Source organism: Odocoileus virginianus, chromosome 3 (assembly GCF_023699985.2).
Source record: "Odocoileus virginianus isolate 20LAN1187 ecotype Illinois chromosome 3, Ovbor_1.2, whole genome shotgun sequence".
NCBI classification, from domain to species: Eukaryota; Metazoa; Chordata; class Mammalia; order Artiodactyla; family Cervidae; genus Odocoileus; species Odocoileus virginianus.
The window spans coordinates 44,633,537-44,650,993 of NC_069676.1; the positions used below are offsets into that span (position 1 = coordinate 44,633,537).

Sequence of the window (17,457 nt, forward strand, 5' to 3'; positions counted from 1 at the left end):
GATTCTTTATTTAGTACGGGTTGCACATTCCCGTTTTTCCTCACCCACCTGCCTGACTTGGTGTGTAAATTTTGGTGGCATGCTGAATTTGGGTAATGATACATTTAGCCACTCTGGGGTCTTATCTTCCTTTGAGGAGTGTTAATTTTGTTCCATCAGGTAGTTCACTTACTGGTTGATCACCTTCAACGTGGTAGACTTGATTTTATGATTTATTCAGTATGAATCTGAAAATCCTGCGGTGTTTGCTTAGCTGCTCCAACTTGACGAGACTAAGCCTCTGAACTTTATTTTTCCTTATAGATCTCATTGGGTCCTGGTGTCAGGCTTTGTTAGGATAGCTTTAGAATACACTGTATGTTAGGATACAGTCTTTACTTATGAGGCCCAGTTTTTCTCTTGTCTCGGCTGAATATCTGGGGTGCTAATGAATTTTGTCCTTTTAGGCTAGATTTGACCAATGTTCTCTAGCATGCTTGACTGCTATTATCTTTTTTTCTGATTTTGACTCTGTAGCAACCAGTAAGCCTCATTTTGTCCACCTTATATAATCACAGAGTAGTCTTCAGGTGAAGCCTGTGGAAGGCTCTCAAAAAGGCTTCCAAGGGGCCCTTCTGCACAATTCCCATGTATGTGGACTCTACTCTTCAGATTTCAGTAGCTGTGTATGCCCAAACTGTGATCTCTTTCTCATTAGCTCAGTGGAGTTGTGCCGTGGTCAGGATATTGTTCCTAAGCAGATGATTAGGGCTGTCGTGTAACTCATCTCATAAATTCTCCTTCCCTTATGGATCACAGAATTTCGCTACTTGTCAGTCAGAGTCTGTAAACAGTTGCCTCATAGATTTTGTCCAGTTTTATAGTTGTTTTCAGTGGGGAGGGGGTCCACTGAAATTCAGGGCCAATAACTTCATCATAGCAAGAGAAAGAAATTGCAGCATGACAATGTGTTTTGATTCTTGTCTTCTTTCAAAGACTCTCTTAAATGCCATCTCTTTCTTGAAGAATCTCCTGATAAAGTCAGAATTAATCTTTTCTTCCCTTACACGTCCATTGTTTTGCACTTCCGTTATCACCATATCACCGTTGTTTTATCACTTCCCTTGTGGCTCAGCTGGTAAAGAATATGCCTGCAATGAGGGACACTTGGATTTGATCCCTGGGTTGGGAAGATCCCCTGGAGAAGGGAAAGACTACATACGCCAGTATTCTGGCCTAGAGAATTCCATGACTTATAGTCCATGGGTTTGCAAAAAGTTGGACACACCGAGCACCTTTCACTTTCACCATAAATCTGGAAGTTCTAGCAGCTCCTGCGTCTCGTTCTTTGAGGTGTGCTGTGACTGTATCACAGCTGATTACTCTCTTTGGGGGCTGACAGGATTGGGGAGGGACTGTCGTGGTCTGGTTCTACTTTCAAGGTCAGTGACCAGCAGGATGCACTCTCATATGCTGCATGTTTTACTCCCTCACTAATGGGAAGCTCCCTAAGTGGAAGCACTGTGATTTTGATTTTTTGTTTCTTCTCATTATGCCTAACATAGTGCCTGAGACAATGCTGATGACAATGATATACGAAGACAGAAACATAGATCAATGGAACAAAATAGAAAGCCCAGAGATAAATCCACGCACCTATGGACACCTTATCTTTGACAAACGATAAGGTACATTCTTATGTATACCTTATATATAAAGTATATATATTCTTGTATATACCTTATATATATTCTTGCAAGAATATACAATGGAGAAAAGACAATCTCTTTATCAAGTGGTGCTGGGAAAACTGGTCAACCACTTGTGAAAGAATGAAACTAGAACACTTTCTAACACCATACACAAAAATAAACTCAAAATGGATTAAAGATCTAAATGTAAGACCAGAAACTATAAAACTCCTAGAGGAAAACATAGGCAAAACACCCTCTGACGTAAATCATATCAGGATCCTCTATGACCCACCTCCCAGAATATTGGAAATAAAAGCAAAAATAAACAAATGGGACCTAATTAAACTTAAAAAATTTTGCACAACAAAGGAAACTATAAGCAAGGTGAAAAGACAGCCTTCAGAATGGGATAAAATAATAGTAAATGAAGCAACTGACAAAGAATTAATCTCAAAAATATACAAGCAACTCCTGCAGCTCAATTCCAGAAAAATAAACGACCCAATCAAAAAATGGGCCAAAGAACTAAACAGACATTTCTCCAAAGAAGACATACAGATGGCTAACAAACACATGAAAAGGTGCTCAACATCACTCATTATCAGAGAAATGCAAATCAAAACCACAATGAGGTACCATCTCATGCTGGTCAGAATGGCTGCTATCCAAAAGTCTACAAACAATAAATGCTGGAGAGGGTGCGGAGAAAAATGAACCCCCTTACACTGTTTGTGAGAATGCAAACTAGTACAGCCACTGTGGAGAACAGTGTGGAGATTCCTTAAAAAACTGGAAATAGAACTGCCATATGACCCAGCAATCCCACTTCTGGGCATACACACCGAGGAAACCAGAATTGAAAGAGACACGTGCACCCCAATGTTCAATAGTCAGAACATAGAAGCAGCCTAGATGTCCATCAGCAGATGAATGGATAAGAAAGCTGTGGTACATATACACAATGGAATATTACTCAGCTATTAAAAAGAATGTATTTCAATCAGTTCTAATAAGGTGGATGAAACTGGAGCCTATTATACACAGCAAAGTAAGTCAGAAAAAAAAACCACCAATACAGTATATTAATGCATATATATTGAATTTAGAAAGATGGTAACAATGACCCTATATGCGAGACAACAAAAGAGACACAGATGTGAAGAGCAGACTTTTGGACTCTGGGAGAAGGCGAGGGTGGGATGATTTGAGAGAATAGCATTGAAACATGTACATTATCATATGTGAAACAGATCACCAGTCCAGTTTCGATGCATGAGACAGTGTGCTCAGGGCTGGTGCACTGGGATGACCCAGAGGGATGGGATGGGGAGGGAGGTGGGAGGGGGTGTCAAGATGGGGAGCACATGTACACCCATGGCTGATTCTTGTGAATGTTTGGCAAAAACCACCACAATATTGTAAAGTAATTAGGCTCCAATTAAAAAAAAAAAAGAATAGCATCAAGCATTTATTGAATGCTTTTTATCTGTCAGGCACTTGTTCAGTTGCTACATCACTAGACAAGGCATTTTATTTAATGAAGAGTCATTTGTGTGGCATTTTCCATGTGCCAAGCATTATTCTAAGCACCTACAAATATTAATTTATGTACATAGATTATCTCATTTAAGTCACACAGAACTTTATGAGGAGCTCTACTTTCTCCATCTTATAGATGAGAAAATTGAGTATTGGGAAATTTGGGTAACTTTCTCAAGTGCTCACGTATCTAATAGGTAATGTGGAGCTGAGACAGGCAGGGTTGTAAAGCTTGCACCTGGACAAATGTCTCCCCGAGCTACAAGCTGCAAAGAAACTCTATGGCAGTGGTCCCCAACCTTTTTGGCATCAGGGAGCAGTTTCGTGGAAGACAATTTTTCCACAGACTGGAGTTGTATGAGGTGGTTTCGGGATGACTCAAGCACATTACATTTACTGTACACTTTATTTCTATTATTATTGCATCAACTCCACCTCAGATCATCAGGCTTTAGGTCTCAGAGGTTGGGGACCCCTACTATATGGGACTAGAAATAGCCGCATGCATGTGCAGTTAGGGCAGATTCTGGAGAAAAAGATACACAAAGGTCAAAAAACCCAACTGCCACTTCTGAAAAGCTGGGAGCAAAAGCAGGATGCTGCACATGCCTCCTACACGTAACACCACTGAATAACCTAAGCCATCCCTGGACATACCCTTAGCCTCACCCCAGCTCGCCCCATTCAGGGAGGGAGTAAGGGAGCCTGCTGCTTGTTCTCACTGCCCCCTGCTACAGCAGGGGTCCCAATAAAGTCTTGCTTGAATTTCTTGTCTGGCCTCTAGTCAATTTCTATTGATTAGGGAAGGCCAAGAACCCTGGTGTGTATCAGAGCTAGTAGATATTCATCAGATATTTGTTAAATTACATACAGCTTATGGCTTCTACTTGGTAACCTTTAGAAACTTGTAAAGGTTTTACTCCATCTTTATCGGGAGTAGTATGTTATCAATGTGGATAATGTGTACCCACCCTGCAGCGATTTGTCTGGTTATTCCAGTTGGCCACATACAGTATCCTGAACCAAGACGTTAATGCCAGGACTAGAATATTTTGGAAAAGGAAACCCTGTGGGGATTAATGGCCACCCTTCCGCAATCTTCCATTTGATGGATTCTCAGATGCCTTGAGTAAGTTATGGCTGTGGGGCTGGACCAAAACTACCAAGGTCCAATTCTTCCTGATTGTTTGCAGCCACTGCTTCCCAATCAGGTTGCTGTCAAAACAAGAGAGTTTTGAAATGACCAGGAAGAGTGTTGCCCTTCTCCAGGAAGATGGATCAGGAAGTGAGCAAGCAGTACTCATACTTTTAATTTAGGTTTCATGGAGCTCTAAGATTCAGTAAAACAATCCAGCTTAATGTATTGAGAAGATTTCAGCACAGTATTTCTCCAAAGAACTCCATCTTTTTCCTGCCAGTGGGTACAAAAGGGAGGGGGGGAATCTCCTGTGGTTAAAATAGACACTGCTGGGCTCCAAACTGAAGCAAGTTAAGAACACGGGAACATCTTTTAAGTAATGTAAGCTCTTCCCATTCACCATTAGCAATAGGTAATGACATTTTTCCACAGCAGAAGGATGTTACTTTTATATTTTCCTACAACTTATTATTTATCCTAAAGGCTGAAGTATTTTTAGAGGAAATTTAGCTGATTTCCAGAACCAGTAGATTGTATTTGTTTCCTACAAATACCATTTTTGATGAGTTCAACCAGTCCCTACTCCTTGTTGTGTGTGTGTGTGTGTGTGTGTGTGTGTGTGTGTGTGTGTGTGTTGGGGGTGGGGGATGTAGGCTGCATCCTGATGCTACACTGATTTTGAAATCAGTTCCAGAGGTTCCGAAGACCCTTTCCCAGCATGTCTAGAATAAACTGGTTGTTAGATATAATATGATAATGATACACTTCACATACCCAGAACAAGGGACAGACACATCTTTTGTACTTAATACTATGATAAGATTCGGTGAGAAAGTCCTGGTATGCACACTCCCCTGGTCCAAAGATTGATATTGCTTTCAGACTGAAGAAATTTCACAGAGGATGCCACTCAGAGAATCAGTCAAATGCCTCATGAATCTGTTGTTTTAGACACTGAATCATACGGTGACCCATATTATTTAGGGGGTCAGGAGAGGTGGTGTAAGGAGGGGGTAATGTGCACTGGCCTTTGGGGTAAGAGAGTGGGTTCAGTTTCTAGTTCTGGTGCCTATGAGCTGTGTGACCTCAGATATGGAAGTTAACTTTTCTGAGCATTCATTTCCTCTCCTGTAAACTGGGTATGATATTTGGTAGTTTAAAACATTAAAGAAATAATGCAGGTGTGACTCTTATTATAATGCTAACAAAAGGTTACAAGAGGGCTTGACAAAACTTTGTTATCACCGTTCTTGGTTCTTTATGTGTATTATTTTGATCGGTCTTCATGATATCTCTCAGAGACTTTCCTCATTTTCACAGATGAGGAAACCCAAAATTCAGATTTTTAATGACTTGCCCCAGGCCTGGAACTAATAAGTTACCAGCAAAAAGTGAATTGAAACTAGTTGGTGCCACATCTCTCAAATGCTAGAGGTGGCACTCCATAGAGTCTGTCTGCCTTGATCAGACTCTGGAACAGGAAGGATGGACAGGATGATTGGAGGTGTTTCATGAATATGCCTGCTGGATTTGCAACCAGCCTAGTATTTAGCAGATAATTAAACAAACAAACAAGCAGACATCAAATAAGTAAATATATGGCATTTCTTAAGCACTTGCCACATGCTAACTGGAGAAAGAAGTGGTAACCCACTCCAGTGTTCTTGCCTGGAAAATCCCACGGACAGAGGAGCCTGGTGGGCTATAGTTCATGGGGTTGCAAAGAGTCGGACAGGACTGGGCAACTGAGCACATATGCTAACAGATTCCCTAAGTTTTATCCTGTATTATCTCATCTAATTATCACAGTAACCGTGTAAGACTACCAATATAATACCCATCAGGAGTGTGAAAACTGGCATTTAAATATTCATTGACTCAAAGTCACAAGGCTGGTTAGAAGCACAGCCAGGCCTGTCTAACCTCAGAGTACTATCTGCTTGCTGACTATGTAACATATTACCCTTTAGATATGGGGACACCTTTCCCAGTTGTAAAGCCCGGAGCAATGTTGAGAGCTCCACAGATGTTCATCCTTAGCAGTCACTTTTGTCCTTACCCTGTTCCTCTGTTCCTTGAATTTCCAAGATGATTTCTAATGTCAAGTAACTTGACACTTCATTTGGGTATTCTGCAATGAAATTGACCACCAATAAAACCGAATAGCCCACAGTGGATTCTTTTTATTATTACCTATTAGGCATTTCTTGTGAGCCTATTAGAGTAATAATTTGACTGAATGAAAGTGATTGCTAAAATATCTGGCAGCGCAAATTTTCCCTAATTCAGTATCAGGCTTAGGAATCAGTTTTTTGAATTTAAAAAAATCACAGCTTTTTTTTCCTATAGAAAAATAAAAAGTTCTATACAGCTGCTTTCTGAATTAAGGACAAGTTACTATTCCATGAAAAACACAAAAATAATTATACTCCAGGCTCATGATTAACAAATGGGGGTGGGGGGAGGCTGAAGTACAGTTGTCCCTTTGTATCTGCAAAGGGTTGGTTCTAGGACCTCCTGAGGATGCCTAAATCTGTGGATGCTCAAGTCTCTTATTAAAATGACATATTATTTGCATATAACTTAAGCACATTCTCCCATTTACTTCAAATCAATCTAGCTAATACAATGTAAATACTATGTAAATAGTTGTAAATACAATGTAAATACTATGTAAATAGTTATCAGAGCATGGCAAATTCAGATTTTGATTTTTTGAGCTTCCTAGAATATTTTTTAAAATATTTTGGGATCTGCAGTTGGTTGAACTGGTTATGGAGGGCCAACTCTGTTTCAACATTCTGAAAACAAAGAGCAAAATTATTTTAAATATAATCTATACATTATTCTTTCTTAAAAAAAAAAAACACTAGATTGGCTTTTTAGATTGAAAATTGCCAGGATAAGATACAAAATGTGCTCTACTTCCTGTCAGAAATTGGGAAGGTGCAACAGGATAACAGGGGCTTCCCAGGTGGCACGGGTGGTAAAGAACACACTTGTCAGTGCAGGAGATGTGGGTGTTGTGGGTTTGATCCCTGGGTTGGGGAGATCCCTGGAGGAGGGCATGGCAGCCCACTCAAGCATTCTTGCCTGGAAAATCAGAGGAACCTGGTGGGCTCCAGTTCATAGGGTCACAAGGAGTCAGACATGAATGAAGTGATTTAACGCAGCACACCAGGACAACATATGAACAGAGCTGGGGGACTTGGGGACTAATTCCCGAGGAGCCACCTCATGCCATGTAATAGAGGAAGCCACGTGTCCTCTCAGGATCCGGTAATGAGAAAACTCCAGGCACTGCATTATTTCATTTAATACTCTCAAGAATTTTATAAGGTTATGTTGGCCCTAATTGACAGCGTAAGAAATTGAAGCTTATAGGGTTCAAATGCTTTGTTCACAGTTGAGTTGTATTTTGGCATTCAAACAACATAAAGAAAATTTGCTCTGGGTATTGATTCTAGGTGCCCAGTGCAAACGTACGCAGGGGCAGAGGTCCAGCCTTGTCCTCAACACACATGGAAGCACCGATCTATGAGAATGCAGTCAATTCTGGTCTTTTCTACAGTCCGAAAGTCTCTAACAGAAATTTCATGGAGGAGTATTTCCAATGAAGTTGCTCCAAGGAGCTGCTTATGTGAGATGACTATAAATACTGTTTGGCATTGTTTAAATTGAATTGAGAATGTGCTGAATTAGGGACTGACTAAAATGTTAAACCACTTTCACTTGAACCGTATTCAAGGACAAGGCTGAAATAAAAAGTGTGAAGCCAGCTGCAAAGGAGTAAGACATAAGGTCAGCTGCATCAGTGATGGCAGCTTGCCCTGGACTTTGCTCTGCTTGGCAGCCGTCCTGTCCCAGTGGGCAGCTGTAGGGAAGGCAAGTGAGAGACTGAATGGGCAGCCTCCGGAGAACAAAAGAGCCTGCAGAGTCAGGACTGCCCTGTGGGAATCATCCCTCCAGCCAGAATGAATCCTTCCCTAGCCAGGTCCCTTCTCCAGGGGATCTTCCCAACCCAGGCATCGAACCTAGATCTCCCGCACTGCAGGCAGATTCTTTAACCAGCTGAGCCGCCAGGGAAGCCGAAGAATACTGGAGCCTGTCCCTTCTCCTGCAGATCTTCCCGACCCAGGAATCGAACTGGAGTCTCCTGCATTGCAGGAGGATTCTTTACCAGCTGAGCTACCAAGGAAGCCCCTGGCCAGGTCATCTTTTATCCATTAATTACTTTGGTGAACAGTGTTGATAACGTGCATGTTTTGTCATTTTTGAACTCTTGGCAAGCCAAGACACAGTCACGCAGTTTTGATGCGTTCAATCTGCAACTTCTATGGAAACTCAGCTCAAGAAGAAAGATGTAAGACTGTTGATGTTTGCATGCCAGTTGTAGTTTTGTCTTGATTAGTTCATTTACTCATTCATTCAGCAAACACTTTCTGAACACTCACTATGTGGATAGCACTAAATGCTTGATATACATTGGTAGCAAGTCAGACAAAGATCCCCGCTCTCATAGAAATTCAGTTCCAGCAATTTACATTAAGTGGAAAGAGCACTAGCTTCAGAGTCAGCCAGCTCTAGTTTCTGCAGTCAGTTCCACCTATATCTTAGCTGTGGGACCTAAGCTGTTTGAGCCTTGTTTTCCTCGTGGGGGAAATGTGGACCATGTAAACCGTAATTCCAGCTCCTAGAAAGAATGTGGCTTCCCTGGTGGCTCAGATGGTAAAAGCGTCTGCCTACAATGCGGGAGACCCGGGTTCGATCCCTGGGTGGGGAAGATCCCTGGAGAAGGAGATGGCACCCCACTCCAGTACTCTTGCCTGGAAAATCCCATGGATGGAGGAGCCTGATAGGCTATAGTCCATGGGGTCACAAAGAGTCGGAAACGACTGAGAAGTTTCACTTCAGAGAGAATGTGAGATTTGGAACACATGATACAAGAAGCCATGCTTGGCACTGACAGGGGTCTCAGTATAGCTTCCTCCTGCTACTTTCTCTGGACAGTGCCTTGCTTCCTTCCCTGCTCTCTGCTGTGCACCAGCCCACTCCGTACCCTAGACTTTGTTCTGTGCCCATTGTGCAGAATTCACTTATCCCTTCTTCACCATTGTATTTTCAACTACAACTGACTAGAAAGTAGCAAAAGGAAGGGTGAGTGCTATGATCTGAATGTTTGTGTCCCCTCAAATGAATGAGTTGAAGTCCTGACTCCTAGTGTGACAGTGTTAGATGGTTGGGCCTTGAAAGGTAAATAGAATTGGGTGAGGTCATGAGGATGGAGCCTTCATGGTGGGATTTGTACTCTAACAGCAAGAGGAGTTTGAGCAAACTCTGAGAGATAGTGAAGGGCAGGGAAACCTGGCGTGCTGTAGTCCAAGGGGTCTCAAAGAGTCAGAGATGACTTAATGATTGAAGAACAATAACAGTAAGAAGAGGAGGCACCAAAACTTTTTCTTTTATATGCAATGAGCAAAAGCTGTGAGCACACAGAGAGAAAGTGGCTGTCTACAGTTTAGGAAGAGTGCCTCCACCAGTGGAAACTGCCAGCTCCTTAACCTTGGACTTTTAAGCCTCTAGAATGTGAGAAAGAAGTGTTTGTTATTTAAGCCACCCAGTCTATGGGCATTTTGTTACAGTGAGTGAGTGTTAGTCATTCAGTCATGTCTAATTCTTCGTGATCCCATGGACTGTGTAGCCCACCAGACTCCTCTGTCAATGGGATTTCCCAGGCCAGAATATTGGAATAGGTTGCCATTCCCTTTTCCAGGGCATCTGCCTGAGCCAGGGATCAAACCCATGTCTTCCTCATTGCAGGCAGATTCTTCACTGTCTGAGCCACCAGGGGAGCGCCACGCTGAGACAGCGAGCTTGATGCCATCTGATAAGAAAGCACGGCATTGGTGCTGATCCACCGATGTGGATCTGAGCACTGGTCTGAGCACAGAGATCCTCCCACAGAGTCACCAGGTGTCTTAACAGTGGTCTTCGCAGCCGCATCTCCCCACCATTGGCATCATGCCCCTGTAGGCGGGGACTTCAGATCCTGGCTGACCACAGCGGATGCTCTTAGAACATGCCACGCAAAGTAGAGTCTTCCCTTCTTCAGCTCTCTGAATTACAGTCAGATCTTTTGTTTGATTAAGTTTTGGCTTATTACTATGTTTCCCAATGGCACCAACATTTTTACTTGACTTCAGAAGTGCCATTTCTTAATAAATATGAAAACATCTGTCCATTTGTACCTTTAAAACTCTTAGTCTTGTTTTTGAATTTTTTTCTTAACTAAGCAAATTAATAATACTAAGAAACTGATTAATGACCTCTGATATGGCTTAATAAGTGAAGGTATCAATTTCAGGAATCATGGTGCAGTTTTGAGATGAGAGGTAGAGGTGGAAGATTTTAAATTATATTATACCTTTAATAATATTTTATTGCTATAAATATATAATACATATTCATGATATTTATAGAAAGAGAATAAACAAAAATGAACTATTTTAGGATCTTGTGATAAATGCTATAGTCAATTTTTGATAAATCATATAGTTGTTAAAAGTTGGTAATCTACTTTTATCAACCTATTTCATATTTTTTGTCATTAGATACTTTAATATAATACCATTTTAATAACCTTGCTAGCATCCTATTACATAGATGGACCGTTATTTCCACCCCCAAACCAGTTTTTACATTTATCCCTCATATATTTTTGGACATCACTAACAGAATCACAGTGAGACTCTGCATAGCTGAATCTTTGATCTCATTCATGTTTATTTCTTTAGACTAGCTTTCTAAAGGCTAAATGGTGGATCCAAAGTTACAGCCTAACTCCCATTGATTTATGTATGTATTTAGCAAATATTTCTAAGCACCTGTAATTTTCAGGCAGTAATAGACACTGGAGAAAAATCATGTGAACGAGGTAGTTTCTATCCTCACAAAGTTTATAATGTCATGAATTTGTACAATTTATCCTCCCACAAGCAGACTATGAGAGTGCCTTTTATCTAACACAAATCTGCTCCTTCCAAAATGCCTTTAAAAATCTGTCATATACATTTTTTTGAATTGCAAAACAAAATTATTCCCAGTGTTCCAACATTGTGCTGTATGGAGATGCAGTACCAAACTGTATCAGTCTGCTGGAATCACAAAACTGTGTCCTTTTACCACAGTTCTTGGAAGTGAGCATGAACTCTTTAAAATCAATAAACCAGTAAATTTATGCCTTGACTTGACATATGTTTTATGCCCAAAGCCCCATGTGTCCCTCATTTTAGCACCTCTTGTATTTGGGTGTCTGAAGCAGCCCAGACGTGGGTGTTCTGTTTGAATGTCATGGCATTTATGTCCAAACGAATTAGTGTCCGAAATGGCTCAAACGTCTTCCTTCTCCACTTGGGGAAGGGGACTGGACAAGATGGCTTTGAAATGCCATCTAACCCTATTTTTTTTCCTCCTCCTTTGTCATTTTAGAAAAGAACAAAATCTGTTAGAACTCAGATGAAATTTATTCTAAATCATTAACAAAGAAAGACATCTATCTTCCCTCAACACAAAGAGATCCCAAAATGTCACACCCAAATCTGCAACATGGAAAATCTGAACCATTGAAAATCATGCATTAACTATGGTTATAAGATAGTCATCTCATCTCGACAGCTAAAAATACACAAGGACAGTCAGAAATATTGCCATTTTTTTTATATCCAGTGAAATAGCTTCATTTTCATTCCACAAAGAAAAAGGCTTCTTTGAACACTGCGCAATATTAAATTTGCTGTTAACTCCCATTATGCCACATTCTGTCTTAAGGTCAATACTCTCAATCCTCCCTTGGCCAGGGTGTCTTCTTTGTGTGAACTCCCAGTATCTGCCCACATTCCTCATTCTCAGTGAACTCCAGCCCATCTCCCCGAGATTCAGGTTCTTTATTCTCCCTGTCTTTCTTAGCTCCTAAGCACCCCCTTAATGCCCACCTGGGTTATTTATTGTCTAGCTGAGCTAAGGGTACCTGATTGAGTTAACAGCAGCCTCCTGAATAGGTGACTTTTGCAGTGAGCAAATAGAGACCAGCGTGTTTTCCTGACGCTTTCAAGCAAGGCTTCTGGTGAAAGAAACTGACATTGGCAAGAAGAGGTGTAAAGTCAGTAACCTCAACGTCAGAATTGAGGGTAGTGAGGGAGGGAGATGTGAGACACCAAAGGATCATTTAATTTGGCAAAACAACACAGGCCTTTGTAGCAGTTACTATGTTTTCAGCTTAGGAACTTCATATTTTGGAGAACTGTAAACATCTAGTTCCCTAAAGTGCCTAAATCATTTTTCCTTCATGTGGAGCCAGTCACTTTCAAAATACTCAGGAAGCTATGTTTTCCCATAAGTTTGCCTAACTCTAGATCAGTTGGTGACACACATGAGTGAGATTAGAGGTCCTAGGGGCCTTGCTGTGATGCAGAGTCCCAGGACCTACTTCCTATTCATTTTATCTAGGAGGTCTGGGCCGGGGCCAGGTAACCCTGAGGCAGGTGCAACTTAGGGTAAAATGCCTGGTGCATGGCTTTGGGTATATTATGGAGCAAGAGGGACTTAGAGTTAGTGAAATGAAAGGGTTTGAAAATCAGGCCAAGGTTTTAATCCACGTTGTCTTTAAGTTGTGTGATGAGGTGTTGAGGCAAAAGGAGGGAAATAAATCTCTAGTATTCCATGACCAATTGGGAGACCATACCATCGTGGAGGAAGGGACAGGTTTGGTGCTGAGCTAATCAAGTATCTCAGACAATTAAAAGCATGTGTCAAGCAGATTAGAGAGGACAGGAGCAAGTGAGTGGAAATGAGTTATAGATGTTGAAAGCTTCTGGTGCTTAGCATGAATGCTTGCTTAACTCAGATTCTTATTATAAAAGGGCCTGAGGGCCAAAGAATAACATGTGGGTTAAAAAGTAAAGAAATTCCTTCATTTCGGAGCCCTGTCACCTTTCTGATCCTTTTAAGGGCCTGCCATCACCTATAGGCTAGAGACCAGACCACCCAATCCGGCACATGGAAGCCTTAAATATCAGGCTCACCTACCCACCCAGCCTCCTACCTACACCAGCTCAACAGTGCTCTTCCCACATACTCAGTACTCTATTCTCATTGACTGTAGGAAGTCCCCTAAACATACTCTGCTCCTACCCAAGCCCTGTATCATAGCAACCTTCATCACTTCTCAAACCTTCATTCTGGAGCTGTCTCCTCTTTGGCCTCTTTCCTGACCCTCTAAGATACCCTGATGAAGTATCTGAGTTTTTCTTAATGGCCCATGGCAACCTGAACCCTCTATGTTTTCTTTGTTCACATGTCTGTTTCCCCTTACTAGACTGACAGCCCCTCCTGGGCAGAGAGCAACACGTGGTGGTGGCATCACAGGGCTTGCATTTGGGGGGCAGATATTGAATAAATATTTTATGTGAAATACCAAGACCACCACGTTTTGTGGGGTAAGCTGAAAAACAGGGTGGTCATACAGCTACCATTTTAACCTTGGCCCCTTATCTAATACTTTTCTCTGAGTGAGGAAGGACTGTGTTGAGGAAGTCTCTCTACTTCACCAGAGCAGTTGGTGGCTTTCCCAGGTTCAGGACACCTTGTTGGGGTGTTTCTGAGCTGGCCTCTCATCTCTGTGTCCCATGTCTTCTCACCAGCTTCCATGTGCTCTCAGGGGCTGTGGCTTGAGAGCTACAGATGAATTACATCAACCTCCATGTGAATGCCTTTAGCCTTCATTTTTCAGGACTCTCATTCTTGGCCTGAAGTTATTTATGTTAACAGTCCTACATCTGAAATTCAGTGTGTGTGTGTGTGTGTGTGTGTGTGTGTGTGTGCGTGGCTCAGATGGTTAAGAATCTGCCTGCGATGCAGGAGACCTGGGTTTGATCCTTGGGAAAATCCCCTGGAGAAGGGAATGGCATGATTCCCCACTCAGGCACTCTGGCCTGGAGAATCCCGTGGACAGAGGAGTCTCAGGGGCTGCAGTCCATGCGGTCACAAAGAGCTGGACATGACTGGGCAACTCATACTTTCACACCAATCTATTGAAGATTTGGATACATGTTTTTTTCCCAGTGAACAAAATGGGACAACTTAATTACCCCAGATTGAATTCTGTTCCATTTCATAAGTTTTTTACAAACCTACTCAGAAAAGAGAGGGTCGGCTTTGACCTCACTGCCACAGACCCCTGCCTGATAGCAACTTCTAACTTGGTCTGACCATTTTTTGGGAGAATGGGAAAAGATAGTGGTATCACAAATCCTTAACTGCCCAGACCAAACTGCCTACAACAGCTTTACCCCTACAAAGCACTGGTGCTAATGCTAATTTAAGGAAGGATAAAGACAAACCCAAATCTTCATATTATTTTATGAAGATAGATTTTATACATTAATTTGAATTCATTGATTGATTAACTCATTTACATATTGACTGAGGCTCTCTCTGTGTCAAGGTTATGCTGGATCTTGGCACGGGGAGTTGACTATCTCCAGTCTCGTGGGTAGACATAAGTAAATATCTATGGTTATTGGGCTGACAGGGTTCTGAGCGCTGATGAAAGTGTGGCACTGGGTACCCCGGGGAGAAAGCAGGGAACAAGGAACTCTTTGTGGGGAGGTGAGGAAGGCCTCTTGATGTAGACATGTACCTGGCAAGAGAAGATGCTTGTGGGTGGGGAGGAGGCCAGCCAGGAGGGGGAAGCAGCTGCTGAAACTCTCAGAGGACACATCTTATTTGGGGACCACAAACTTGTCAGTCTGGCCAGAACATAGGATGCAGATGTGAAAGTAGAGACAAGAGACTCTGTAATTGGAGAACCGTCCTACTTTGTAAGAGTCTTGGCTGCCAGATGAACAAAGGTCCCCAGGAGATGAATTTGTTTTAGAACTTAACTTCCATTGCGGCTTATCTCAATATCAGCATACAAGAATATATCTATATAACAGATAAAAGTAAAACATTAAAACAGCTGGGTAATAAAAATCATGAGACCACCATTACGCTGTCATGTATTTAAAATCATCCCATACGAACTTGGCTGATTTGATCATTATTTTTTCCCTTCACTAATATGCTCCTGCCATCTGCCTTAGGGCAAGGGCACCTCAATAGCACCCCAAAAACTGCGGCTTCCCCAGACTTCCCCTCAAGCACAGTTAAACAGACAAACACGCTTCTAATTGCCGGAGACACCTTTGTTCTCTCCATGAAGATGAGCTGCTCCCAGCCCTGTGTACTGCCCTCTCACTCTGTTATGTTAGACACTTTCTGTCGGGTGTGGATTTTGCCATGATGGGTTTCTTTAACAGGCCTTGCTGCTGCTTTTTATCTGAAAGAAAGGGCTGCAAGAATTCAATGGATTATTTATTAAACAGCCAGTCCTGCTTTGAGAGACTTTTTTTTTTTCCCCTTTTGAGTGTTTAATAATGGTTCTCCTCTCGCATGCTGTCTGTATAAAAGAAGTTAAACTATTGAAGAAATGATTTAACCATTTTAAAACTAATACACTTTAGAATTCTGATTTGAGATAAAGTGGAATTTTATTAACAAAGGGCAAATCTCATTTTCACAAAGTGGATATGTGTTCCTACTGGAAGGACAAAACCAAGTCTGGGAAAGTGTGGCTCCCTCTGATGATCAACAGCCCAAGTTGAAATTAATACAGTGTTCAATGTCCTATTCGTGAAACCCAGAAGGATTTCCTTGCCCTCTGACCCCTTTCCTCCCCCAAAAGAAAAAAACCCAAGATGACCCAGAAAAAGATATATGTAAAAGTAATATCCCTCATATATGACTTTTGACCAGACCCTTGTATAAATGAGCAAATATCTCCAAGTTATTTATTCACAATATTAGCTCACATCCATTGAGCATAGGAACTGTGTAGGGCATCTTACAGGTAAGACTCCCTTTTCTTCTGTAGAGCTCTGTGGGACAGGTATAATGTTTTTCCTCATTTCTACAGAGGGTCAGAGGAGTTTAGTAATTGCCAACATTAAACAGCTTCTAAGTATCAGTGTTGGCATCCAAGTTCTGGTCCATTTTCAAGGCACAAGTTTTTTTCTTTTTTTTCCCAAGCAATCCTATGTGGTCTCCTAATATTTTTATTAGTTACTTTGATAAAACTGTAGGAACTATCAGTATACCTCTGATCATCAGTCCTATATTGCCTAATAGTTGTGGACTTTTTATTTTTTAAAACTTTTATTTGGTATTGGGGAGGGGCTTCCCTGATGGCTCAGATGGTGAAGAATCTGTCTACAATGCTAGATACCTGGGTTTGATCCCTGGGTCAGGAAGATTCCCTGGTGAAGGAAATGGCTGCTCACTCCAGTATTCTTATCTGGAGAATTCCATGGACAGAAGAACCTGGCGGGCTACAGTCTATGGAATCACAAAGATTCAGACATGACTGACACTTGTACTTTTCGTAGCCAATTAACAAAGTTGTGATGGTTTCAGGTGAACAGCAGAGGGACTCAGCCATACCTATACGTGTATCCATTCTCCCCCAAACTCCCCTCTCATCCAGGCTGCCACATCACATTTAACAGAGTTTCCTGTGCTATATGGTAGGTCCTTGTTGGTTTTCCATTTTAAATATACTAGCGTGTGCCTGTCCATCCCAAACTTCCCAATCATGCCTTCCCTCATCCTTCCAGTGGTGAGCTTTTTAAAAGGAAAATATGAAGGAGTTTATTTAATAAAAAATTTGAGTTCTTACCACCACCTCTACTAACAATAATGACAGCATCACAGCGACTGTTTTGTTTATTATAAACCAACACACAATACTGATGCAGAATTGCAGCACTGAAATAATCATGTATAGTAATTATTACAGTCAGAAATTTTACTTAGGATTTTATAATATATAAATTTAGGGGTTTTTTGACATTTGCTATACCACCAACTCTCTTTCAGGATGTTGGTCCAGAGAACTGTTTATTTTATTTTACAAAAGATGTAGAAAAACAGGAATAAATTTGAGGATAAGACACCTAGAAAACTATAGAGCTCCCTGAGAATTATAGCCTTTGTAAAAAGGAAATAAAAAAG

The 17,457-nt window shown here is 41.5% G+C and overlaps 1 non-coding gene across 1 annotated transcript; it reads left to right on the plus strand.

Moving 5' to 3' along the window:
- The first annotated feature begins 9,060 nt into the window (after positions 1 to 9,060).
- TRNAC-ACA (transfer RNA cysteine (anticodon ACA)) lies at positions 9,061 to 9,133 on the plus strand. Its single transcript has one exon. It is a non-coding gene; the product is annotated as a tRNA-Cys (tRNA).
- Positions 9,134 to 17,457: the final 8,324 nt, after the last annotated feature.